We start from the raw sequence: 24,648 nt of genomic DNA, 5'->3' as shown, positions 1-24,648 counted from the left end.
CCTGCTAGTGGGACTCTGGGAGATGGGCAGGTAACAACAGCAGCCAGACTGGTTTGCCATCAATAGCATCCAGCCTGCTTTTCCTGAGAATGTTTTTCCTTCAATCTCTTTTCCACTTCAGCCTTAAAAATGGTTGGAAAATTAGATTTTATTGATGGAAGAATTGCACATGAGGCTTTGCTTTCACCCACGTCTTCTATGGAAATAAGTCTGCCGCAACCTGACTCCTTTTTCTGGTGGCGCTAATCCTTTTTGGGTTGGTTACTCAGTGTTAACTGAAAAAGAATAACAACTTTGTGCAAAGTGGGGCTGTCCCTGAGCAAGCTATTTTATAGGAAACTCCTTTATTTTAGTGGTGGTTGTTTGTGGGGGGCGGAGGGGAATATTTCACTGCAAAACATCCATCCAGTCTTGATTTGATTTTTGCCTTTCCTCAGTTTGGCTCCAACTCAGATTATTTGCTGTGCCCCCTTCCTCTCCATCTGCCACTCTCTAATGGGAAATAAATCTCTAGGCTCTTCTGTTCCTTACCTTCCTGCTCTTGCTGACTTGCTGCTGGAGATCAAACAGCTTCTTTCATAAAAAAATAAATGTGCCATGTATGTATTTTTTTCCCCCAGAATCCCTTTTGACTGTGTGAGATACAGAAATGCTAATTAAAAAAATAGCAATCAGGGGTTTAAGGAAGCAAAAATCCTTCCATTCCTAACTACAGTAAAGATAGGATATTTTCTTCAACAGAGGCTATAGATGCCTTGGCATCTCTTGTCCTTACAATCCAGACAGCCCTTTTTGAGAGCATATGTTCATCACTGTTGAGTTGCTGCAGGTTACTGCCAATACCTGAGTGAATTGTCTGGCCATGATATCCCCTCTCCCCAGTGAGCACATCCCCTCTTGGCACACTTGGTGGAAGCAGTGCCAGATTGCAGCATGACGGGACAGGTTCACAGATCCATGTGTTCTTGCTTGCAGGCAGCAGGAAGATGGGACACAGTTGGGTGCACCTGTAAGGAGTAGGAAGGTGTTGTTCCACATTAAACCCTTGTCAGTGCAGAGCTGCACTTGAGGTTGTCTTACTTGCATCTCCCACAGGAGGATGAGGTCCAGGCAGCACGGCATGACTTCAGCTGGGGCAGATGATCCAACAGCTCCTGAAAGCATTGTGGCTGCATGAACCAAACATAACTGTGGTACTAATACTGGCCATGGGAGCTGAGGTTCTGTCAGGGTTCAAAGATGGATAGAACACATTGCAACCTTTCAGGCTGCTGTATGTTTTAACCTTCCTGGCTCTTCAGTGGCTCAGGAATGATTTTCATCTCTCCTGAACGTTTCCATCTGCTATCAAAGACAGTGAGCCACGCTGCAAGCGTGGAATGAAATACAAGGGGAGAAGGAAAAAGGCATTTGATTCCTGTCAGGTAGATGGAAACTTGTTTTTTCTCCTTTTCTTCCTTGCCTCCTGGAGAACACACCGTATGTAGAAGGTGACCTTTTGTCTCTTTCCTCCCCACCCGAGCAGAAAGCGATTCAGCTGACACATCCGATGACAGATAGATACCAGCATGAGCAAATTGTGCTTGAACTTGCTCCAGAGAAAATTGTTAGCAGGCACGGGCACGGGCTGGGCTGTGTTAGGGAGAGCACAGATCATAGTCAAATGTTTGTGTCATTTGCAAACGCTGCTGTGAGGGGACGTGGAGGGGGTGAGCAGATGAGTGTTTTGAACTCTGAAGGTTACTGTGGAAATTGTGAAATAAGGCTTTTCGTGCTCGACTTCTGAGGGAGATTTTTCTACTTGGGGATAGTTCAGGTGAAATCAAACTTAATTCCAGCCATTTGGATTGTTTCTTTCATCTTCCGCTTTATTGATTTGATTTATATTTTTGCTTTTAAAGTTGATTTCTTGTTGATTTTTTTCTGCTCTCCTTGCAAAAGGTCCCGAAGTGTCAATTTTCAGAAAGGCTTTGGTTAGTGTGGATGCTGTTTTCCTGGTAGAAGAAGCAAAGAAGAGCAGATTAAAAAACAAACAAACCATTTTAAAGCTGTAGAATCTAATGATGACAACAAAACTCTGATCACAACTCCCAAATGTAAAAAAGGAAATTTAAATGCAAGCATTTTGAAAGCGTACCCAAATGGCATTTCCGGGCTGATCGATATGAAAGGCCCTGGTAACTCATTAATTCACTGGGTTTTAATGAAGAATTGTGTGTCCTGGCCACCTCTGTCATTCTGTCTCTCGTGCCTTCCTGCATCCTGCCAATGGACAAGTCTGAACCCTGCCAAGTTTTGTCTACTGTGCAGTGTGGACTTCCTTTCCTGTTCTTGTTTTAAAAGATGGAAAATCTCTTTCCTCTCTCTGTGTCTGTGCCTGCCATGGTGATCTCATGCCCATCCATCCCTTGACCTCAGAAAGACTGGCATTTAAAGGACAAGCAGTGCTCACTCATCCTTCAGCAGCATCTCTCTCTCTGCTAGTTGCCTGTGGGATCTGTTCAGGCCACATCTATTAGAAACCTGGCCTGTGCAGCCCAGAAGACAGTGAGAGATGGATGGTGCTGGCGTGCGGCCACTTTGGAGGACAGAGCCGGATCAGCCTGCTGGGGAAAGGCGCAGACAAATGGAGCCTGCAGGACAAGCATGCCATTACCTTGTTTGCCAAACTCATTACAGAGGAGTTGCAAAGTTCCAGTATGCTGCCCCTGGCCTCTGAGACAAAGCTGTCAGTTCATTTGTGAATAATTCCAGGCCATGTTCAGGTAGGAGAAAGTGGAGCTTTTGATGGGGTTAGTTTGCTTGGCACAGCTGACACCAGGGACTGTGTTCTCTTATGTGGTGGCTTGATGGACAGAACAGCCTCTAGCAGGGGTTAGATGGGAGCACAAGGCACCCTGGCTGTTCTGCCCTGAACCCTGCATGTCCCATGGCCACATCCTCAGCCCTTGTGTGCTGATCCCTGCTGATTCTTGAAAAACACCGAGCACAAGTGTGGGAGACTGAGCCAAATCTGATCTTACACTGTTATCATTAAAAGCCAGCAAAATCCATAGCGTTATAAAAACCTTTTCTCTCAACAGAGAAATAGAGCTGTCTTTGGATTACTTGGTGAAATGTCTGTATCTGAGATACAGGATGCTATTTTGGCCTTGGCAAATTGGTTAAAGTCCAATTACAATTTCTCAGGAAGGTGCATGACCGCAGCTTAAGAGTGAATCCAGGTAAAATTCCTTTATAAGACATAAAAAGCTTCAACAACAGCTGAAAAAAGGAACAGCTAGTAGTGTCAAGCTATACCATTCTAGGCCCCAAAGCTGCTGCTTCATATTCCTAAGAGCAGTCTCTTGGCATTGACCCACTGTAGCTTTTTGGGACACAGGGCTTTGTGTTCTGGTATCCCCAGCCTGCTGTGCTTTGTGCTTTGATGTCTGTGAGGAAAGTTTATGTGGGCCGGCAGCTTTTGAGGCAGCGTGTGCAGATTTACTGTATTAGCAGCAGCCATGGGTTTGCCATTGCTAAGGTGGTCCCAGCACTTGCAGCCAGAGCCAGTAGCTAGGGGAGCTGCTTAAGGGACAGAGGAATGCACCGAAACACTGATAACAGCCATGAAGGCTTGTTTGGAGGACTCACCTCTGTGATGGGCTGTTTTCGGAAATGACACATTGATATTGAAAGCCTTAAATGTTCCTCAGGCAGGCTGACAAAAACTGCACACTTGTCCTCAGGCTGCTCAGGGCTCCTCTCAACTAATGAAAAATGATTTTATTTGGTTCTTTCACTGCTGCTGCTGCTGCTGTGGAAAAACAACCCATACTCACAGTGCACCAGAGGGCTGTAGACGTGTCTCCTGTCCTCTGGGGCTTTTCTGGGTGCACCCTACCCCCTTGCTATGGTTCTGAGCCTGGTGCCATGTGCTGACTGTCATTTCTCCATCAAGCAGCTCTTTGTTACCTGGCACGCAGTGTGCTGCAGGTGGAGATGGAAGCTCCAGCCCCAGAGAGGAATAATGCTGACCCACATCAGTACCAGCTCCACACACCCAGCAGGGATCAGGTGCTCTGGGTTTTGCTCCCAACCTGTGTTACACATCCTCCACTTCATTCCATGTCTGTATGGTCCTTCACAGACACTGTGTGGGATTCAGATTCACTGCTCCTAACTGTGCTTCTCTGTGGTGCCTGAGCTTTGTAGTCGGGATTTGATTTTATTTAAGAGTGACCCAGAAGCATCATCCATCCTCTTGTTTTCCAGTCAGAGAACTGAGGCACAGAAGAGCTGTGAAAAAGTTCCACTGAGGTTTCTTGTTTCTGAACTTGAAAATTGATGAGACTGATTATTTATTTGTTTACAGCATTCATCTCTCGAGCTGATTTTCACGGCCTTTGGTACGTTCACATCTACAAATCTGGCTCTGGATATCTCAAATTGTGAAACAATTTACCATGGAAAAGGTAAGTCCTTGTTTATCTCAAGATTTTGTTATAAATGGCATCAGGGTCATCTTCCCATTAGAGTCCTGATCCATGGCCAGAACAACCCCCTGCTGTGCTGAAGGAAGGACCCAGAGCCCTGCTGTGAAATGCTTCTGACAATTAGCAGTGATTTGGAAGGTGTTGTTGCCCTCCTGTATTTGGCTCAGTGTCTATTCCTCAAAGCCCAGTTAAGCACGGGGGCTTTGGTGAGTGTTGTATGGGACTACAGTTCCATTTTGAGACATTCAAACAGAACTTCACTGCCTAAACCCAGGGATGATAAATGGGAATTTTGTCAAAATCTTGTTACTGAAACTGCTGGCTTAAGCTTATAATGTTTCCTGTCTGATTATGTATATGGTTGGAGAGATAATTTACTCTGTAATTAACTGCTTGACTGTTTGCCCTTGCCAATCTTCCTTCCCTATGTTGTCTTTTATGACAAGAGGCTTAGTTTTTCCATGTGCATTTCTCTTTCATTTGTGTTGCTGCTCCAAGACACCACATCGCTTGTTGATGTTTCAGAAGGTGGCTGATACAGTCTACCTGGTTGCAGTGATCTGTGCCATGTTGTTAATGTTGTTGGGCCACTGAGGCATAGACTTTGCTGGTCATTGTTTTTTTTTTTCTTCTCTCAAGCCAGGTTCTTGCTTGAATTTTGTGCATTCAGTGCCCTGTGGAGTCTGGGTTGAACCAGAACAGGGATTTCAAATGCCCTGGGACTTCCGTGATAGCCGGGGGTAGCCAATGGAAGATGATGGCAGGACAGAACACTGTAGCTCAGTACTCTTCTCCCTTCTCAAACTCCAACATATGTTTTTTAAAACCAATCTCTTTGAAGCCTATCCAGCCTCTTGCCCTTGTTCCTCTCTAGCTTCTCTCCTCTCTGAGCCTGATCATATCACTACTTCCTTCCTCAGCTGCTTCTCCTGTGTCTGGCTTTCAGCTGCTCCAGGCTATGATGAGCCACCACTCATGCCTGCCACCAATTTCAAAGGATTTCTTGAACATCAGTATCATTTGGAATGCTTTTATCCAAAGGTGTATTGTCTACAGAAGGGCTCCTGTGAGTTGGAAGGCACTAGGTGGCATTTTCAAAATGGTCTGTGTAGCATAGGATCTCAGGTCCCAGTGAACATCAGTAAAGAAGGGTGTCTTGGTCATTGATGTGCTATTTGAAGTCGTTGCCTGCTGTCTTAAATGGAGGCAAATGATGAAACACCAGTATGCAAAGGTTTGCATTTCTGTCCTGTTGTCCAAACCAGAAAATTATCTGTTTATGTGGACAGCACAGCTGTCAGCTATAGTTGACAGCTATAGACTATGGGTTATGTGGAAATGAAGCTGCTCTAGAACTGTTTCATTGTAGACTAAAATAGCTAAAAGCCTCTCTCTGCCCCAACACCAGTCACACTCCATCAATGAAGCTCAGCACTGCAGGTTGTGAGCCAGTGAGAGGGCTGATTCAACATCTGAGCAGGTGGAGCAGAGGATGGCTAGAAACCTTCCAGCTATGGGAAATCTGAGTCATGGAAGCCATTGGATAAATTTAAATACATTATTCTAGCTTGGAGGAGGAAACCATCTGGGTAAATAGAGGGACACATGTATCTAACTAAGGGAAGAGCCCTTTCACATGACAGAAGAACTGTCTTGAGCCTGAAAATCTGGCAGACCTGAGATAAAAAAGATCAGTTTGCATGTTGCTGATTTAATGATGTGTGCATTGCAAGAATCCAGCTATGGGAAATAAGATTCAAACATTTAAAAAAAAAAAAAAAAAAGATAAAATGAACTTTGCTGGTATTTGCCAGCTGTATGAAGCAGGAAGGCCTGGAAATTTCATCAGAACATCACATTATAAAATCTGGTTTAAAGATTTTTGAAGAGATCTTGTGTTTGAATTCCAAATTCCATGACAGCTCTGTTTTAAACAAAAAGCTGGGAAAGTCATGGGAACATCTCTCTGTGGTTGGATTGCAGTGAGCTGAGGCTGGTAAGGTGGTCTGGCTTTTAACTTGGTTTAGAGTTAATGCTCTGCTCTGCAACCTGGCTTATCTCTGTGGGTTGAGGGTAATGGCCAGGGGGCTGAGTGGTCTCCTTGTGTCTACACCACTGCCACAAGGTGCAGGGCAATCAGCCTGGAGCTGTCTCTTGTCACTGGCTTCAAGTGACGTGCAAGTTGGAAGGAAAGATAAAGATTCCATGAAGTTATCTGCTTCAAACTATGCAGAGACCCATGGGGCTTCCTCCCTACCTTGGCTACAGACAATAATGGTAATCTGAAGTTTTAATGTATTGTTTTACAGGCATAGATCTCCAAGTCCTGTGGTATGGGCTCATCATTGCCATCTTACAGATGGGATTGCTGAAGCATAAAGAATTGAAATGACTTCCCTGGAATCATTAGGTGGGCAAATGGCAGGGCTAAAAATAGAGTCCCAGTATCCAGCCATTCAAGCAAGCCATCGCCATTCCTAACTCAGAGGAAGGGTGCCAATGAACTTAGTTAAAGCAGGTAATAACTATTCAACTGCATGCAATACTAAGTCCTCTTGGTAAGACGTCTTCCCAAGTACTCCACCCAAATCATTCCGATAACACAACACTGTTTTTGGAGAAATATATTGACAGAAAATACAGTGAGCCACATATGGCTGTACTGTCCGTCAGTCATAAGAACCCTAATACATTCAGAAGTTCCAAATGCCTTTTAAAGCTAATGGTCTGTGCACTAATAGCTCCTGGCCCTGGCATCCAGGCTAGCAGCTGGTGCCACTAATTGGTAGCCCCGAGGATGAGCACGTGTGTGGTAGGCAGGCGACTGGATTTCAGGAGCAGCAAAAGGATTGGGACTTCTGCCTTGCTAATCCTGCCGTTTGGCGTGCTCTTTAATCAAGATGAAAAGTCAAGAGACCGCGAGGGGCTAACAAACAACAGCTTTGGCCGATTACAGGAGCCCAGCTCACGCAGACCTGACAGGCATCGCCTGGAACGGGCAGGCCAGTAACAGCTTGTAAACCCACCCCAGCTGCAGCTGCTCTTCTTCCCCAGTGGTGTCTGCCGGACAATGCTGGAAATAGCATCAGAAGATAATGTCTGTCTGGCCTTTTTGGGGACGCAGGATCTGTTATTTGAGGGGTGGATGTCAAGTCGTATAAACGCATCCAAACATCTCTGGCTAAGCCCAGCAGAAGTAAACAGGCTGCATGACATGGGTCTGAGAAATCATTAGCATCGCTCTTCCTCTTCTCCTCTCTGTTCTCTGCCCTGTGCAGTGACAATGCTTATGCTGTGACAACCAAGGATTTGTAGACCCCAGTACCAGACAGATCCCAAAGCTCTTTCTGTCCTTCCATTTAATCTGTCTTGATGGATCCAGATCATACAAAGCATCACAGTGAGATACTGAAAGAGTTCACCAGCTCTAAGTAATCTCATGATTAACCTTCCCACCACTCCCCAGAAATATCCTTTCCCAATACGTTTGTGTCTGAGACTGAACCTTGCTCCAGATGGCAGTGGGCTGAGATGAAATTTTACTGCAGTCAGAGCTCACGGATATACAAAAGAATAAAAATGTGCAAAATCACAATGACAAGGTTGTTCGGGTACCTTGTGATGTTCCAGCGTTAGAGAAATCCATGCTTAATGTGCCTGCATGGCAAGGTAAACTAAAGACCATATAATACTATTATAGCAGAAGGACAAAACTCGTGTTTTCTGGCCTCCTTGTGTCTGAGCATTACGACATGCTTTTACACATGTTGCTTAGTCACTGGATGCTGAAGAGTTCAGGATGAAGTCTTCTTATGATTTGGTTACTACAAAACTTGGGGTACTGCCTCCACATTACTTATACTTTCATTGGACCATGCAGTGATCCAGAGCACTGTGGTTATTCGTACATGGCGTACATGGAGGAGGAAGATCTCACTGTTCTTTCTTCTGCTGCTGTAGAGGAGTCTGTTCTGCTGCTGTAGAGGAGTCTGTTTGTTTTCCTAGTCATGAGACTGAGTGCGAGGTGGAGGACGAAAGCCCCTTCCAGAAGGCAAATAGGAGCTATGTATAGACTTTGTTTCACGCAATGACAGGATGAGAATCTGGCATTTGGAGTGCTGGGGTGAGCTGCTCATCTTGGGCAAAGCAGGCACCAGTGGGTGGTGTCTTGTGAGCTCAAGGGGGAGTAAGGAAGCACTTCCCACTTGTGAGATGTGCTGCAGTGCTTTGTGTGTGTGGTGGCAAGGATGTCTCATGAGGGCTGAAGCCCTAACTGGGACAACTGGGAGCTGGTAGAGTTCTCAAATTCACCTCTTCCTCTCCCCAAAACCACCTTTTCCCCAGCTTGTTTTTAATGTCCTATTTCCAATCCCAGAGTACGTTGGAGTGTTTGAACTTAAGAAGCATACCCTGTTCTATTCAGTGTGGGACTTCTCAATAGGTTAGCTGCATCTCAATACAGCATCATCTTACAGCATGATCTGCAGCAGTGCATTGAGGTTTAGAGCCTTGTATATTAAACATGCCAGCAGATACTTCTCACAATAGCTGCCTCCTCTTTCTCCATGAATGAATAATGCAGGGAGTTCCAGATCATCTGTTCCTGTCATTGCTACTGCATATTGATATAGTCACAAGGACTAACTGTTAAAGAGCAAAACATGCGAGGATGTTCCCTGACCTTTCCCTTCTCCCCACCAATAAATCCTGTTTTTTTCTCTGTGGAGGCAACAAGTACTGTCTGCTGGCAGCAGTGTTCTGGTGATCTGGATGCAATCAAGCACAGGGCTGAGTACTTCTCAGGCAGATCACATTAGTGTTGGATCTCTGTGATCCTCTTTTGTACCAAACAGCAAAATTGAATTCCCCTTCCTGTCTCTGATCTGTCTTACATCACTGTAGGGTACAAGTATCCTCCACCAGGCACAGCCCCACCTGCAGTGCTGTAGGAAGACACAAAGGGGGCTGTAAGGGATTTGGGGGTGTTTCAGTCCAGCCTGTAGAACTGAACCACAGGGGGTTCAAAATCTGAGTTTCTGGAGGGGGCAAACAGCCGTATGCCTCCTATAACAGCTTTCCTTGCTGAACAGGTGGGAGGGAGCTGTGAGACAACCCTCTCTTACTTACCAAAGATTCCGGCCCATCTGGGGGCCTGCAGGTGACAGAAGTGAAGTGGATGACACTGCACCCCTTTGCACTGCTGTCCGTGCCGATAGGGCTGGCCCTCCTGGATGCTCATGTATGTGTTAGGAAGAGTGGATCCTGAGGTCCCTGCTGCAGCTGGCAGGCACAGCCACCACCTGTCTGCATGGGCAGATGCTGGCAGTTGCTATTGCAATGCTCCACTTCCCCTCTCCCTGGAAGCCACAGTGGAGCACTGCCTCCTATTCCAAACACCATTTTATCACAGCTCCTCCTTCAGCCTGTTGTTTTCTCAGCGTGGATGGCAGTGACACGAGTTTGGCTCAGGGTGAGTCTTCCTTCTTTGTGCCTTGCTGTGGGTGAGCAAGAGGAGATCCACATCTTGTTAGGCAGAAAAGGGACCTCACTGGGGAATACACACTGGCACCCACAGGCAGAGCCATGGTGAGGGTGCTGGGAGCCAGAACCCAGCTGGGTGGAAGTGATGGTGGCTACTTGTAGAGAGGCACTGCAGGACTTTATGAAACAATGAGGACAAGGACTGAGTCTTCCAGAGCTCTTCCAGGCACTGGTACACTATAGCCCCCAGACAGATGTAATTAATGAGACACCCTGCTTTATGTAATAACGTGTGTTGTGTGACTCACCCTAATGAACAAAAACAACGCCACGTGTTTCCTAATGGGACTTCTAGTCCTCATGTCCCTGTGTTTAGTATGAATTATTCAAGGCATCAGGAGGGATCTGTGAGTAATGACATCTCTGCTCATTCTGTCTCACCTCAGATGACTCCAGGAGTCTGGTTGCAGTTTGGGTCTGTTTTGGTCCTTCGACAAGATCTGCAGATTTCTTCAAACCTTTGCTCTCTGCTTTTGTTTAGCTCTTGATTGCGTCTGCCAGAAAAGGAAGAAAAGCAAGTTAGCTTTTAAATCTAAGGACAGTAGCAATATTCACAACAGGGTCTTATTCATGCAAGTGTGTGAAGAGTGTGCAAGGTGTGTACAAGAGCCTTCTGTAATTCATGCTCCTGGACCTCACAGGTCTGCTCCGTTTTGCTGTAGGTAGAAAGTCCTGACTCGTGGCAATCCAAGCTTCAGACAAAGGTGGTTGGAGCACTGTGGTCATAAACTCCATCACAGATTGGCTATCAGCAGGATGGAGGTAGGCAGAATGGATGGGAAGTTCCAGCTGCCATACAGTGCATGACCTGCTGCAGACCCAGCAGCTCGATGAGTCCAAGGCTGGTGCTTCTCTTGCAATAAGAAGAGTTCACTGAGGAAGGAAAAAAGATGAAGAGAGGAAGCACAGGACTTACAGGACTTGGGCTTTGGCGTTCAGAGGAATGAGTAGAACAAATGGCTCCAATGGGTGGGGATTTTGGTAACCACTTCAATTTCGTGGTAGTTCTCTTTTTTATTTGATTACTGTTATTAAACTTGTTGTGTTCACTTTTCACTCAGTGCCTTGAGGTTGCACCGTGCTCTGGATTTTGTGTAAAGCCATTCTTCTAGCGGCAGCCTTGGAACAGAGAGCCTGAAGGAGACTTTAAGAAGATTAAAGATTGCTTCAAGAGAATGAATGAGAGCAGACAGCCAGTATTTCCCAGAGCTAAGAGCTGGTGCGGAGCCTTAGCGCTTTGTTGCAGCTCTGAATCTGCCATTGCCAATGGCCAAAGGGGATAAAACTGAACATCTGCCATCTGTGACTTTTGACCTGAGAGGGACGATCCTCCTTATTCCAGGGAATGAAGCTCTGATTTAAAGCACTTCATGCCCTTCTTTTGCTGATATGAGAAAGGCACAGATGTTAGGGTCAGGCTTCAGTTTTAAGGAGCCTGCTTTTGATTACAAGCCTACAATAGAGCCATGGAAAGGAAAACTGTTTCTCTTGAAGGAGATGAGTTAGGCGGCTTTTGTGGAAGCAAAACCAAGGGGATGAATGTTGCAGTGCTGCAGTGAGGGGCAAGCTGCACTTCCACTATACACAAGTGTCTCCAGTTCTCAGCCTTCTCTTTGTTTTGGTGCACATTACCTAAATCCTAAAATATCCAGCCTGGGCAGCATTGGGACAAAGCAGTTAAGGAGACAATGCCTCTTCTCAGGAGGCTGTTGGAAATGGTTGAGGTAACCAGGTGTGGTGGGATATTTTTATTCTCTCCCAAACAGGAGGATTTAAGAGAACTTCAGAAAACAGAGCTAACATTATTTTTAAGTACAACAGTTTAAATAGTTCAGGATTTTTTAATTGCCATCATATACCAAACGTTTCAAAGACCTATCCCCTTTATCTCACTCTTAATGTCCCTGTATAGTTGTAATTACAGAGTAAATGGATAGCCAGAAGCTACCTAAGAAAAGACTCACCAGTGCTGAGGTTTTCAATCAAGGTGAATGCTCACCAATATTGAGTCTCACCACAAAAAACTCCACAAAGGAGTAATTTCCAGAAAGAGATGCTGCCTTAGTGGTGGTCAGCCCTTAAATGGGATCTAGGAGAGGTGAAGTCAAGCTCCACCCCTCTGAAGATCACACCCGAATTACCTTCATCTGTGCTCCTGCAGCTGACTAATCGCTTGCCTCAAGTGGTTAATCAGAGGTTCAGGCTGTGATCAACAGTTTCCCTTACAGTCCCCAGGGAGACATCAAAGCAGAAGCCAATGGGATTGGTGTGTCACAGGTGGGGACAAGGACACATTCTGGATGGCAGTGTGCCATTTGGCTGTGGTTAGCTATCACTAGCAGTCCAGCCTGGAAGCAGTATGAGGTTATAGCAGGAGAGGAATGAGGAAAGTGGTAGAAGTTGCTCTATTTTCCTAGCAGCACTGAACCCATGCTAGCAAGGAGTGGCTCCATAGAACCATTAAGCTTCGGCAGTCATATTCATACATCCTTCTGTTCTCACTTTCTCATTCCTCTTTACTTTAAAATTAAAAAAGAAAGAAAACAACCCCTTAAGAAAATAATGTGTTTGCTCATATAGTTTAGAAGAATAAAACAACTACATTAGCAAGACTCATATTAATTCCTGGCATCATTTTCCCCATTAGGAAAAGGTATGTCATAACTTCTATAACAGACTGAAAATGCTTTGTCCAATTGATTGATTTTTCTCTGTGTACAGTGATGTATAGTGACAACAATGCAAAGATGATACAAGAGAGCCAGTGATAGATATTTCAAAGGTTATTTAAAGGACTCACTCAATAGAGGCCTTCAGTCTGCCGAAAAACACTGAGGCAATCTCTACCAAGGAGTGATCTCAAAGAGATGCTGCTTGAGTGGTGGTCAGCCCTTAAATGAGGTCTAGAGGAGGTGGAGTCAAGCTTCATCCCTTCCTGGAGGACAGCTGAATTACCCTTACCTGTGCTCCCACAGCTGACCCGACACTTGCTTCAGCTGATTAATCAGAGGTTCAGGCTGTGATCACCCATTTCCCATACACTCCGTGATTTAACAGGTATTTGTTGGAGATGCCTTGACTGTGTTCCCCTGAAAACAATCAGACCATATGGGATATCATATGAAGACAATCCCCCCCAAAACTCAAAGACATTAAGAACAGAGTTCTGCTAAAACACGATTGCTAATTCTTCCCAGGATGCAAAGCTTAAAAACAATTAGATGGAGGCACAAATTGCGCAAGCAAATCCATTTCCATGTGCAAAATTTTCTGTTAGCAATTGCAAATTGGACAGCAAGTTGAAATTCTCCCCAGTGGAGAAGAGGAAAGCACAAAGGCTTCTGCCCCTCTCAAATCTTGTTTGTCTCTGAGGTACTTACAGAACCCTCATTAATGAAGTATTTAAGCTTGTTACAACCTTATTGCAGCCCCTGAGAATAACATTCATTTCACAGCATAAAGTGAAGTGCAGGAGCTGTGTTAACACATTCTGTGGCTCAGCTGTCCTGGGAGCAACAGACTGCAGCATCCTCAGCCTCAAATCTGCACATCCATCATTGCCCTCCTGGGTAGGCTGTACTGCAGGTCCCATCTGCTGTGGTAGAAGGCAATGGGGTTTAAGATCCTGGGTCCGTGTCACCTCCACCAACTTCAGCCTTCAAGTACATGGGAATGCAGCCTCCCACCCTGTGCTCAATCTGGTTTCAGGTCCCCAAAAACTCAGGTAAAGGGTTATGATGGAGGTCCTTGGGTCCTTCTGCACAATGAGGGCTCTCTGGCATGGACTGCCAGTAGAGGCAACGCTCAGGACACAGCGTGCTGGTCTAGATGACTCAAGGGAGTTTTTTCCTATTCCCTATAGCTATCCATCCTCCTTTCATGAAAATCTGAGCTCATCCCTGAAGTGAGCTGTTTGGGGGCAGTTTTCACCCTGTTGATGATTGCCTTCTTGCTTTTGATAATGCAGGTGGCTGCATATGAATTGATACGGAGGAAGAAACCCCTAATTTGCTGCATCCTTTGCCTTTTCAAGTCATGACCAATGGAGATGTTTAAAAGTCATGGCTCAGAGGTACCTGGTAAGTAAATTATCTAAATACAGTGCTTTTTTTTGTTGTTGTTGTTGTATCTATTAGATGAAATGTTAGATAGTTTAAATGAAAACCTGAAAACAACGTAGCAAAGATGGAACACTCAGGTTGGTGACCTCACTTAGAAGTCAGAAAGTTTTGTGTTTGTCCCACATTTCTTCTCTGGGCTGCTTTGAAAGCTCAGAATTGAGTAACATCTTTAAATACCATTTCATTTTCATATCAGGCATGTATTTAACAATAAATTGAACGTGAATTTACAACACTTAGAGTTCATCAAGGATTTCAGTCCTGAGATTTTCTACCCAGAGGGATAAGGATGGCAGTGGAACAGAAAGGAGAAGCTGGCATGGAAGGGAAGTACAGGCTGGATGTAGAAACACCTGAATGCTACACAGACAGACCAAATTAAAATGCTTGTTAAGGAGAAAGTTTCCTATAGGGTGAGCTGGGAGCTGTCATGGTAGGATGCCCCATGCTGGCGCCATTCAGATGGCTTCTTGTCTCTAATAGGCACAATGTGATATTCACCCAAATCCCACAGCAACCTTGGGCTATGAAATTAAGCAAGTCCGAAGAATGCAGTGGGGAGAGTAAATGAGGAGAGTCCTTGGAACTATTTATTGCTGTGGAATATGTGCTTTTTGGAATATGATGATGAAGAATGTAAAATAAATTATTAGCAGGCCAGAAATCAATTTCCTTCCGCACACAGTTATTCTTGGCCATGATAATCCCTCCTCTCAATAATTTTAAAACTCAAAAATTGGTTCAAACTTTGTTCCTCACTGGGAATATATGTCACTACGAGGCACTGGAAATCTTCTTTACCGCTTTCCCATAAAGACCAGTTGACAAATATATGAACCATCATGGGAATAGGAAAGTTTATTTATATTTTTCAAGACATACTTAAGATCAGTTCCCCCCCTTCCTCCAACCTGGGCACGTCTTTTTCTTCTGAACTTTCTGCTGATGCCTGGGAGGGAAATAAGGGAACAGGAAGAACAAATGGGGTGCTGGCAGCAGAGCTGCACGTGGTTCTTGTTGGGGGGTTGGGGTCAGTTGTGAGCATCATTTGTGTATGGCTGTTCTTGTGTCTGTCCATCCCAGTTTGTAGGCAGCAGTGAGTGGGGGCTCTGAATGCTTCTCCATAGCTTTATTTTACACCATTTTATGGCTCTGGGTTGCTGTGAGTAAGGGGATTGAAAATGACTTTACTATAGTTCAGACTAGAGCTCACAAGAAGTTTGTTATCAAACTCACCATTGTGGTAATTAGGGGTAATCAACTGTTTCTGGATGCAGAAAATGCATTTTCTGTAAAAAGATCAATTTTTCCATGGAAAAAAATTGATTTTAAAGGAAACACATAGACGTTTCTGTTTTGTCAAGAAGATTTAAACGAAACACATCATTCCTGCCTGGCGGATTCAGATCAAACTATCTCGGCATGTTAAGCCAAATCAAAACATGTCATTTTCAGTTAATTCAAGGTTTTTCTCTACTGGCCAGAGCTGGCCTAGTGCCTCAGGAGCTGACGTTCAATGCCTGGGTGCTGTGTGAGCTATTGTACCCTTGAGGCACAGACAGCCCTGGAGGCTGGCTGGGAGGGCAGAGGGATGGCAGCGGACTGTGGGCTGGTGGTGTTCAGGCTGAATGCCTGTGCAAGAGAGGTGAGCTGCTGGGCTGCTGCAACAGCTCAACAAGGCACAGCAGAACCTTTTTGATTTATGTGTGTAGAAATGTTTCTAAACAAGGCACATTAAGGTAATCAGATCTTCTGATGAATGGGATCTTGGGTTTGCAATGTTCTCTGACACTTGCCTATGACTCACATTTAATTTCCCTTTGCTTTGCACAATGCTCCTGAGGTGCTGCACCTCCTGGACTGAGCTGCACTGGATGGACTAGGAGTGGCCATCTGCCTTTTTTACTTGCAAAAATTGAATCCCTTTGAGCATAGTCAAACTCTTCTTTTTTAATCTCTTCATCTGCATTAGTTTCTTGAGTTCCATCCTTGATCATTAGGTTTGTGCAGTGTTCATGGTGCTTGCAACACAACCATCTGCACTGCTAGTGATTGATATCTGACGGTCAGAATAAATTCTCTGTATCTGTTAGGCTGATAAATTCAGATCTACCACTGTTAGGCTTCTGCAAGTGAGTGAGGGCCTCTGGATCTCCATGAATGTGCACAAATATGAATCTGAAGCATCACCATCCCTGAACAGGAGTACGGACTCAATGATCCTTATGGGTCCCTTCCAACTTTGGATTTTCCATGATTCTGTGATTTTATGAGTTCAGTTGAACAAGTCTATGTAATCAAGCAAAAGCTTCTCCTTATAAACATGATTTGTAAATGCTGATTACATTCAACTGAGATGCGAAACATCCATTGACTTTAATCCAAGCTTTGGCCCAGGTGAGGAGCAAAGCTCATAGAGCTGCTCATGGATTTTCCTCACATTGAAGTGTTAAAGTTGAGAAGGACTGGGGTGTCTGGTACCCACTGGGATTGCTTGGTAAGAATGGTGTTGCTTTCCCTTCCCTTCCCTTCCCTTCCAGTCCTGCTGAGTGTGATTAAAGACAGGTCAGGAAGGGCTGCCTGCTAATAATTCTATAGAGGAAATCTCTTGCATTATTCATCAGACATATATGGCCTATTCTAGGAAGAGAGAAAATAGAGAAGCACCTTTGGTTGTATTGTAACATCTGCGAGTACAGCTGGTTCTTTTTCTGTGTTCCACTTATTATGAGCAATTTGTATGTTTTCTTCTCCATCTTCAGTTAAAAAAAAAGAAAAAGAAAAAGAAAATTCTCTAAAGAGAAGGAACTTGCAAAGCTTGTTATTACCAGGGCAAAACTCCCACTCCTCCTGTAGAGATGGGAACTGCCAAGCTCTTGTTCAGCCTTGGCTGTAATACCTACTATCATTTCTCAGCCTTCACGTAATCAGGTAATTTAATATAATTCCTCTACTTTCAATCAAGCCTGGTGAGCAGATGTCAGGATTCAACCCCTGGGTTTTGTCTGCTGCCGCAGCCTGGTTCCAGCACTCACGGCAGAGCCCAGCTCTGCTCACCCTGCTGCTCTGGGTGGGATGGGGGCCCGGGGCTGTACAGCTCCACCTGGATAGGAATGGAGATAAGCACCTTCCTCCTTAAAGGATGGAAGCAAAAAGGTTGGCAGTGTTCTACGAGCAGTGTGTGAGCAGTTGCTGTTTCACAGCCGCAGTATTGCCATGCTGTGTCTCAGCTGATGAGAAAGATAGGGATGAAGGAGAACAGATGTTGAGAACAGATAAATAGGAATGAAGGAGAACAGATGTTGGGATTTTGTATGAGATTTGTTCTGTCTTGATTCATAAGTTTGGCCAGCATATGCAATGACCACATTTCTCCTGTCTCTGAGTAGCAACACTGACCCTACTGAAGACGTGAGGCTTAACCCACAAATATCCACAGAGTGTTTTGATGAAAATAGCAAGAAAATGTTTGTTTTTGCTATTAGGCAAGATTTTAGCATCCCTTCCCAGGCAGCTGCTCCAGAAATAACACTTTGTTTTTGAAACATAGAAAGCCTTGTGTGCACTGCCTATATACGGCAGAACCAGCTTTTCGTGGGAAGCTGAGTCCATCAGCATCCTTTAGGATCTGAGACCAGCACCACTGCTGCTGCAGAACTGGGCCCTAAACAACAGCAACAGGGAAGGAGATGAGCATGTTTCTGAGTTGCTTTTGTTCTGTGTGTTCATGTCCCAAGGGATGGTCCAGCTGCTCCCTGGTGCCCGATATTGTGCTTAGAGGACTGGCCATGACTGAGGCTTGCTCTAACACTTCCCTTCCCTCTCTCCTCAAGGCAAGGAGATGAGCGATTGATTCTCAGCTCTGATAGCCATTGTCTCCTCCTGCAGGTTCGTGAAGTGCAACATGGGCTCAAGCTTGTCTGAACCTTGATGATAAGCTCTCCTTGTTAAAAGCTATTATATTTGTTACTAGCTGAGTATAATTCTGCCTGACTACCGCAGTTCCCCTCTGCATGTAATTGAATTCATATTCATCATAAAGCAATGAAAAATAAATTGTGTGTGTGTTTTTTCCCCCTCATAAAGCAAGGCATGCCGCTGGCTCTGCCTTCTCTGTAATCTTCCCTTTTGCAATGTATTGTAATAGAATTCATGGGAACAGAACAGTTGAAATAGATTGTGCATTTTTGACCCACCTAGCAGAAAGAGAGCTTTATTTCAATGCCGAGGAGGAATTGATTAATTCAGTTTTCTTCAGGGGAAAGCTAAAACCTTAGTTTGAGATGCTTCAGTGCCAAAGAAGAGAGCTTGCTCAGCTGGAAGCTAAGGTGGTATTGCAGAGGTCACTAATCGGTTGTTTTGAGTCTTAGGTCTTAAAGGCTTTATGTAGAGTTTCTGACTTCAAGCCTCAGTGGCTCTTGTGTTTCCAACAGATGAAGATTTTTAAAAGACCTAAAGACCTGTTAAAATTACAGAATCATTAAGATCAGAAAAGACCACTGAGATCATCAAGTCCAACCCCAGTCCATCCCACACCTCCAAGGATGGTGACTCCCCCACCTTCCTGGGCAGCTGAGTCACTGCATCGACACTCTTTCAGAGAAGAAATTTTTCCTAATATCCAGCCTTAACCCTGTGATCAGTGCTGGTGGGATCAGCTCAAGGAACTCATTAGCCAACAGTTACTGGCTATCACCAAGGCAATGACACCAGATGGATGTGAAGGAGATGTGCCCTGGAGACCATGCTCTCAAGATACTTCAAAGCTCAGGTCACAGGACATTGTTGTAAAGGGTGTTCATGTCCTGAGGCCTTGTTCCTGCACTGGGACTGATGGTCCTTTTCTCTACCAAATAGACATCATCCTCTGAAGGAGATGGCAAAATATTGATGCCTCCTAAATTCTTTTAAAAATGCTCTTGCTTGCATGGCAGTAGGTTGGCGGGCAGCTGGCCAGCTGGAACCCTTTCACCACCCATCTTTGTATCACCTTTTCTTTTGTTTTCCTGCATTTTATAGGATCCAGAAAGCAGGATCGTACTGTGCCTGTGAGTGGGGCCGCTACTGTGCTGCAAAAGCCCATCAGAAAGGTTCTGACAGGAAGAAAATATGTTTTCTGCAGCCCCTGGCTTCCTGCCAGCTGCACGATCGCTGCTGCGGAGACAGACTAGCCCAGATGGTCCTAATACATCATAATATTAGTGAGTTTTGTTCAACAAAGGGTTCAAATGTCTTTCCAGTTAATTATTAATTTCATTACAGTGAAATCATTAATTACATTTTAATACTGAAAGACGTGGCTTCTGCAGTTTATGAAATGTGAATCGGGGAAAAGAAAGGAAGAGGAATTCAGTGGTAATGAATCCTGAGAGCCCTATGAGTGTGCCTGGGGAGCAGGGAAGGCTGTGGTTCTCTGTGGACGTCCACTTCTCCCCTTGTCCTTTCTCTTCTGCTTGCTCCCAGCTTGTACTGACAAGCAGTATAGAATCACAGAATCATAAAATCATTGAGGTTGGAAACACCCCTAAGATCATCTAGGCCAGCCATCAACCCATGCCTGTTGCCCATGTATCAGCTCTAGACCGTGTCACTCAATATGACATCTATCCTTGAACACCTCTGGGGATGGTGACTCCACCAGTTCCCTGGGCAGCCTGTGCTGCCTGTGCCTGAGCAGTGGGATGTGGATGACAGGCACGGCAGGCATGCGAGCAGCACTGTGCTACTGCTGCCCTTCATAGGATGAAATCTCCATGCTAAATCAATGACAGCTGCACATCAGAAATTCCATATCCTTCCCTAACTTAAACCAGGTTGGCTGCCCTCCAGAAAAGCCCTTCTTTATTGCACTGAAACCTCCCTGAAGTGAAGCAAAGCTAAGAAGTGTAGAGCCAGGTTAGTCTGTGAGCTCCTGAGGAAGACCTCTGCCACAGATGATCACTGTACCCATGGTTCAGGGGAGGAACATCTTTCTCTGCCACTACTCTGAATGACGGTACTCAACCATATGATGGGATGAGGAGGGTTAAGACTTGACTGTGCTATGAGATGATACAAGCAGCACATCCTCTGGGGACCAGGACTGTGTCACCTTTGCTCTGGGCAGTTTGCTCTGGTGGCTGTGTCATACCCAAGGGAAGAGCTGAGGCTGCAATGATATAATTACAGTCAGCAACTGTTAAAATAATTCATCTGTTTTCTGCTTTATGAGAGAAGTCGCAAATTAAAACCTGCAAAAAGGAAATCTGATGCATGACACAGTAACCCTACTGGGCATTTGACAGTCTTCTCTAAATTAGAAGTGTGTTTTGAAGGCTGTTCCTTGGAGTATTGTATTCTGCATAAATACTGTCTCTGTTTTCACCCTTCTAGTTCTGATATTTCTATAGCTTGGTAGGTAGGAGTTTCCTCAGGTCAGAATCCCATCTCTGCCACTGCAGCAGCCTTGAGATGGGGCATGAGAAAGGCAGGGGGAGATCTGGCAGAGGGAAAGGCAATGCCAATATGCAGATGTTAAATAACATGTAGGAACTGTCATCATAGAGGATTTCTTACACAGTTCTTTCAGAGCATATCTTTTAAATGTGTCGTTTATTCCTTGTTTTACTGAAGGGGAAACTGAGGAGAAGAGGCAAAATAACTCTATTGTCTGTGAAAGGCAATGGGGAAGGGAGCTCAGATCCCCTATGTCCCTCTCCAACATTCCATCTGTTAGATGTTGTTAGCTCCTGGTTCCTGTGCTTTCTGTACACGTGAGGGTTCTTCTAAAACCATTATTTCTGTATTTGTTCTTTCCTCACAGATCCTGCTATTTCTGTCTCTACAGCTTTTGAGATAACATCATCAAAACAATGCAGTGCTCAGGTGAGATCACGCCATTGGCTTTTACAACAGCGTGTTGATATGGGCATCCAAATGCCCTTCTAGTTTTGATTCCTTTGTGCTGTCTCATGTCGGTGCAGTGTTTTTTCCAATAGCTTGCAATTAGTGGAGACCCCATCAGTAGATCTTTATTGTTTTCAAGAAATATTGGGGTAAAAAAAGAAAAGAAAATGCATTCAAGCACTGACTGTTCCCTGTTCTAACTGACGATGGCAATCTCACCCTCCTCTCAGTAACAGCAAAAAGGACAGATATTTGAACTGATAACTTTAGAAGGGGTGATCAAGAATGCACACAGGTGCATACAAACATGTATATCTTTGCATATAATGAGACTTTTAAAAATAATTCCTCCTTCAGTTTTTCATCTCATTCGCCTCCCTTGCCAATGGGAGTTCCATCTGTGCCTGTCTGTAGGCTTCAAGCTAACCAGCAGATTTATCTGTGCCCGTGGAAGCCCTTGAAGTGCTCTCCAGACCCAGCTGAGCTTGAAAAAGCCTTGTTTGAGACCTTGTGGGGTTGCTTTGGAATCTGGAGGGTAGAGATGCAGAAGGTAGGATCCACAGGGATCTGTCTACGCTACTGGTGTAGGGGAATGTTGCAAATGGCCACCAGACATGGAGTACTGAGATCTTCAACAGAGTGAATACAAAACCAGGCTGCAAGGAAGAAGGCATTTCAATATCCTTCTTTTATCCCCAGCAATTGGGTGCTTCCAGCACTGCTGTGCATCAGAGAACACCTATGAAAATCCAGAATGTGAGCTGGTAAAAAGCAGCAGGAGCCCTGAGGTCCATCTCCTGCACACTGCAGCGGTAAAGGGAATTACAACAAAGTCAGTTGTTGGCCTTCCAAGGTTGGTTGAGTTTGATGCTTAGGAGGTAGTGACAGAGCACCTGGGTTTTCCCATGATGTCACCAGATGGATTAACTTTAAAACATGGGAAAATAGCCAACCTGATCCTCCTACTCTCACCTCACCAGCCATGTACAGGCACCTGGCTTATGTACAGGCACCTGGCTTCCACAGCAGCATGAAGAAACCCACACGTATCCTCAGATACTGATTGCATCCCTGATCCGTTTGGTCAGCCTCTGAATGCCACTTCCCCTTGCTTGAGTCATTTAATCACCGCTGCCAATCAGCACTATTGAGCAGAGCAACAATAAGTCTCAAAGCTCAATCATCTTCACAATGGTCTCACTGTCAGCCCATGTGCCTTCCTGCAGGGCAGAATTACTGTAGATGAGATGCAGGGTGGTTTTGTAATTGAAATGTTCGCTCATATGTGTGTGTGTGTCTCACGAGGATGCGTGGCTATGTGTATCTAAATGGGCATGTGTGCTGTGCTTTGAAATGCAGACTAAGTGTTGGGGGCAGCATGCATTCAGAAAGGAAATTATGCATTGAAACTGAATTTGCATCTTCTTAACTATTCAGTCAGCTGAGAAATACACTGAGAAGCAGCAGTGGTGTGCAAGGCTTGTGGTGACACTGGGCTGCACTCGTGTGCTCAGCAGAGCGGGCTCAACATGGGCATGAGTCACAGAATCACTAATATCATGTGGAGACCCTGTGCAGGGAGGTTTTTTGGAGCTTGATCTCCTCACTGTCATCACATGGTGCAAGCCACTTACATTCCACTTCTTCAATTCAGCAACTTGCTCTGGAAATGGGCTTGTGAAGAGAGGGGCCTTGGGGAGGCCACCCATGGCCCATGGAGGCTGGGAAGTGTCCCTGCCCACCTTCCCATCTCTTGCTCTTTCTTTCCCAGAAAAATCTTCTCTGAAATTTACATTTCCATGTAGAAACCTTCAATGCAGATCAAATTTCAAACTTCAAATTTCAGCTCAAGAAATGGTGATTTGCCTAGAAAGAATCTGAAATTTTCCCTATACTAATAGCTATCCATTCCTTGTTGCTTTTCCGCTTCCCCCCCTTGCTTTCTCTCTGCTTTACCCATACTGATACTCAGCAGCCAGAGATAAACCTTTGTATCCTCTGTGCTCTGGAGCAGCCCTCATAAACACTGCCTTAGCACTCTGGGAAAGCCCAGCAGCAGGGACACCTGCTTGCTCTGGGTCATGCATCCAGTCCTGCAACCCTTATGCTAAGTGGCATTGCTGGGATCATTGGCGTTTGACCCTCTGTGTAGTGTAAGGCTAATGGTATGTAATGCTCTGTTGTGATTCATCACTCATGCATCTAGATACTAATTATAATCCGCCTCTTATGTATGCTGCTAGCCTATAATTTTAATCCCAAACATTTGTGTGTGTAATGAGGCAGTGCTTTTGTGCCTTACATCCTGGTGTAAGCCTGTCATTTGCGCCATGCTGGAAATACGAAATCAAATAAGAGGGAATAAAAATAAAGCAGCAGAAAACTTTTGCCCTTTGAATTTGACATAGCAAAAGTGTTGTGATGACTTCAAAATTTGCAAAGCAAACAACTGAGTGTACATGTGTCTGTAGCCGTGTATATCAAGGTAACTTTCAGAGCCCAGGCTTTCTTCGCAGATGCTCAACAAAGCAAATCTTGGTATCTGTTGACACAGAGGGAATGCTGTGAGTAGGATCAAACTGCAGTTGTTTCTGCCTTTGACTTACCAACGCAGAACATGAGCACGGCTGCATGCACATGGAGTTGCTTCCCACTGGTTGGGCATCGGGCCTGGGGGCTCTCAGCAAAAACTTTGCTGCCTCCATTGGAAACTTCTGGGCTGCCACACAGACAGTGCTGGGACCTGAGGGCTTTGGGTGGTTTGCTACATGCGTAATGTTCAGGGTATAGACAATTGGTCAGTGCTATCTCTAAAAGGCAATTCCTGCAACAGCTATACTAGGACCTGATGGCTGTGTGAGCTGCTAGACTGTGGGACATATGGGCTGGAGATGGTTGAAGAAGTGGGAGCTGTCAGGTAACATGCTCTAATACCAAATCACGATAATGCTCCACAAAATGAGTCCTGAAGAGTCTGGGGGTTCTGGGCACCTTCCCAGTAAGGAATGGTCAGAAATGAATTGTAGAAAATGAATGGAATGGGGGAGTCTTTCTGGGAGCTGGATAACACAAGAAAGGGAGATAAGATGAGCAAAGCCAGTGAGCACAAGAACATATGCATGGCCCTGCAATGTCGATGCAGTGTCAGCCACTGGGTGCTCAAGAACTCTGGGTCAAGTGTTGCAGTGAGGAATGAAGGGCGCTGAGTGCTTGGCTGTGCTCTTCTTGTAGCTTCTGTGGGTGTGAGGGAAAGAAAATCCATGTCTGTGTTGAACAACTCATCGGTTTAACAGGCAAGTAAACTAAATAAGTAGGTGGGGAGGGAGAGGCGAATGCTTTGTCAGTGCATGTTTTGCCTAAAGAACTTATTTGATGAAAACCATGAGAGAGAATGAGCAGGCAGCAAATAAATATAACCCCAAACACTGGGATTGCAGTGCTGGAAGAAGAAACCCAACTTTCTATGGAGAATGATATGGTGGAAGAAAAGAGAAGTTACTGAGTGGGAAACAATTATTGTTATATGTATTAAAATTGCTGCAGAAGAAAGAAACGATTCCTTTTGGCTGCTTCTTCAAGCAAGGTACCTTGGATGGATGCTTTCCCCTGTAATGCAAATTATATGA

General features: G+C 45.0%; 1 long non-coding RNA gene across 2 annotated transcripts in view; it reads left to right on the top strand.

The window, feature by feature from the left end:
• Positions 1-23,409, top strand: part of LOC107322887 (uncharacterized) — a 33,793-nt gene extending 10,384 nt beyond the window's left edge. The window contains exons 5-7 of one of the 2 annotated variants that reach the window (XR_014935757.1): positions 2,485-2,765; positions 4,355-4,454; positions 10,679-23,409. This is a non-coding gene — a long non-coding RNA (uncharacterized LOC107322887). The remainder of the gene's footprint in view (positions 1-2,484; positions 2,766-4,354; positions 4,455-10,678) is intronic. The other variant, XR_014935756.1, reaches the window with a different exon arrangement.
• The last annotated feature ends 1,239 nt before the right edge of the window (positions 23,410-24,648 follow it).

This window comes from Coturnix japonica, chromosome 19, assembly GCF_054131305.1.
Source record: "Coturnix japonica strain WE chromosome 19, WE-NBRP24, whole genome shotgun sequence".
Taxonomy (NCBI): Eukaryota; Metazoa; Chordata; class Aves; order Galliformes; family Phasianidae; genus Coturnix; species Coturnix japonica.
Note: the sequence above shows the minus strand (reverse complement) of the source record. Positions and strands in the feature narration are given on the sequence as shown.